The 3153-nt window shown below is 46.9% G+C and overlaps 1 non-coding gene across 1 annotated transcript; it reads right to left on the bottom strand.

Annotated features, from left to right (window-relative positions):
* Window positions 1-1107: 1107 nt before the first annotated feature.
* Window positions 1108-1210, bottom strand: LOC129069530 (U6 spliceosomal RNA). The gene has a single exon (XR_008529025.1). It is a non-coding gene; the product is annotated as a U6 spliceosomal RNA (small nuclear RNA).
* Between the last annotated feature and the right edge of the window lie 1943 nt (window positions 1211-3153).

Below are 3153 nucleotides of genomic sequence, written 5' to 3'. Positions count from 1 at the left end.
TCTGCATTAGTCAGACTGCCACTTGTGCTTCTGGGAGAGGCATTGGACAGGGAGTCTGAGGGTCCAGGCCAGCTGTGTGACCTCAGCCAGCTGTGTGACTTCAGCCAGCTGTGTGACTCGGCATGGCTTCCCTATCCTGAGCATATCCGTACAGACCCTGCCTTCCACGCAGTGTGCTGTGCACATGGGAGATGCCGGTGCCCTGGGGCTTGGCGCTTCTCCTGATGACCATCCCGCTAGCGCCTGCCAGCTACTGCCAGTGTCCTGCCCCAACCTCCCTCCTCACCTCCGAGGGGTGAAATGCACCACAAGACCAGGGCTGGGCTGTGTGCTGTGGGTGGCTGGTGGGAGCTTTGAACTCTCCTCTTTGATGTGGAGACTGGAGGATCAGGCGAGGATCCTGCTCTGCTGGGCCAGGAGGTGTCCCAGACAGTGGTGTCTTTGTGAGCCCTACCCTGGGGCATCTGCCCACAGAACCTGTTGGCTCAGAACTGCCTCTGCAAGGGAAAGCAGCCTTCAGGAGAAGGGCAACAATGCGCTTGTCATGCTCAGGATAGAGCGGGGCCTGGGCCGAAGCTGGCACTGGTGGGTTGGGAGGCCAACTCAGGAGCCCCATCAGTGCTTGAGGAAGGAATGCATGTAGTCTGGCAGGGCGGAAGCCGGCGGAATGTGTGGGAAGGGTGTTGTCTTCTGTGGCCCTGTGATCGAGCCCCCACCCAATTCTCTCATCCTGTGCCACCTTGTCCTGTGCTTTCTGCTCTCCAGCCAACGCTGGCTGTGCTTTATCCTGCCTCAGGGCCTTTGCACATGCAAAATCCTTTGCCTGAGATTTTAATTTTTCAAATATGCACGTAATTACAGAACGTAATTACACAACATAATTACTCAGATAACCTGGGTATCCATCTCTGAACAGGTATTAACATTTTGTTACTTTTGCTTCAGAATACTCTCTTCTTTATTGTGGCAAAAAAAATCCATAACATTAAATTTGTCCACCATTTTATGTAGATAGTTAAGTAGTGTTAAGTTATTTACCTTGTTGTGCAGTGGATCTCTAGGACTCTTTCATCTTGTAAAACTGAAACTCTGTACCCACTAAACACTAAAAATATGGAATGCTTCACAAATTTGCATGCCGTCCTAGCACAGGCGCTGTGCTGACCTTCCGTTGTTCCACTTTCAGTATCTGTGCTGCCGCAACCAGCACCGAACCCTCGATTGTTAACCGTTGGTATTCAGAATTCAGAAGGTAGAACAGGGAATGGAGCACCCTCCCCTCCCTGCGCTTCAAGCACCTCATTCTTCTCAGAAGAACCTAACCCATACTGCTCAGGACTGTTAAGGGCCTCCAAAACAAGGAATGGCTGCAAAACTGTCACCGACTAGAGGAGGCAAAGGTGACATGTCAGTTCTATATAATGTGGTGTCCTGGATGGCATGCCAGGACAGAGAATGGACATTAAGGGAAAACTAGTGAAATTAGAGTGAACTGTGGAATGTAGTTAATAGTGTACCAGTACTGATTCCTTAGTAGGGAAAAATGGACTGTCCTCATGTAGGGTGTTAACAGTAGGGGAAACCGAGGGGAGGGTGTACAGGAACTTTGTACTCTCCTTGCAACTTTACTGTAAATGTAAAACTATTCCAAAATAAAAGTTTTTATTAAAGGCAAGGGGCAGAAGAGTAAACATTAACGCTATCATATGCATATACATATGTAATACATTTACACTTGCATATGCACAGAGTAGTTCAGAAAGCATGTTCTAGAAACCAAATACATCAGAGGCTTCTGAGAGGAATAAGGTGCTTGAAGGCCAGGGAGGGGAGGACATGTCTTGACAGCTCATTTCTTTTTAATGCTGAATAATCGGCTATCTGGATGTTCCACAGTTCAGCTATTTATTCACCTACTGAAGGATAGATACGCTGGTTGCTTCCACGTTTTAGCAGTTATGAAGAAAGCTGCTGTTGCAGAATTTTTTTTTGTTTTTTCATTTGGATTTTCTACATAGACAATCATGTCATTTGTGAAGAAAGTTATATTTCTTCCCTTCTGCTTCTCACTTCTTCTTCTTGTCTTCTCACATTAACTAGTACTTCCGGTGCGATGTGGAGAACTATTGTGAGGGGAACACCCTTACCTTGTACCTGATCTTAGTGATAAAGTTTCTCACCATGAAGTATGTTGTTAGCAGTGTGGCTTTTTCTGTTGGTTTTTTTTTTTTCTTTTTGGTTTTTTGTTTTGGTAGATATTCTTTATCAAGTACTTTATCAAGTTGAGGCAGTCCTCTCTAGGCTTAGTTTGTTGAGAGATTTATTTATTTATTTATTTATTTACTTACTTACTTGTATAATTTTTAGACAGAGGAGAAGGGAGGGAGGAAGAGAGAGAAACATCAGTGTGTGGTTGCTTCTCATGCGCCCCTTACTGGGGAACTGGCGTGCAACCCAGGCATGTGTCCTGAATGGGAAATGAACAGCAACTCTTTGGTTTGCAGGCTGGTACTCAATCTACTGAGCCACACCAGCCAGGGCTATTGAAAGTTTTAATCATGATTAGATGTTGGATTTTGTCGAATACTTTCTCTGCATCTATTGACAAGATCATGTGATTTTTCTTCTTTAGCCTGTTGATGTGATATTAGCATTACTATTTATTCTGATATTCAGTTTGTCCCTGATTTAGCCAGTGGGAGCCCTTTCAGGCTGTTTTTTGTCCTTACGACATGTCCTCACCTGTCTCAGAATGTTTCCTTCCATTCTGGCATAACACAAAGTTCCAGGCTCAGCTGGTACTTTTTCTGCCGCAGCTCTGGAACAGGATACTTTCCCAAGGATCCCTGGTTCCTTTTAGTGGGGAACAGGTTTAGAAACCAAGATTTGGGCCCTTGGTGTGTTTGTTGCCATTGCGGGTGGGGGTGGTAGCAGGTGCTGCCAGGCACCTCATTGCATTTCTGTTTATCTCACCCTGGTCCGGACGGCTGTGCTGCTGCACAGGGCCACTCCCCACCATGCCGCCCTGGCCCCGGCCACCCCCGCCCCCGTGTGACAGACTCCCTAACTTTGCTGGAGCTTCAACACCTGTTCGGGTCACCTCCTCATGTGGATGTCCTCCTCACCCCTCTCAGGCTCTGACACCACTCCAGG

The sequence above is a fragment of the Pteronotus mesoamericanus genome, unplaced genomic scaffold (genome assembly GCF_021234165.1).
Source record: "Pteronotus mesoamericanus isolate MK-2021 breed Mesoamerican mustached bat unplaced genomic scaffold, CSHL_Meso_final contig_221, whole genome shotgun sequence".
Taxonomy (NCBI): Eukaryota; Metazoa; Chordata; class Mammalia; order Chiroptera; family Mormoopidae; genus Pteronotus; species Pteronotus mesoamericanus.
This window is presented reverse-complemented; position numbering and strand designations above follow the sequence as displayed.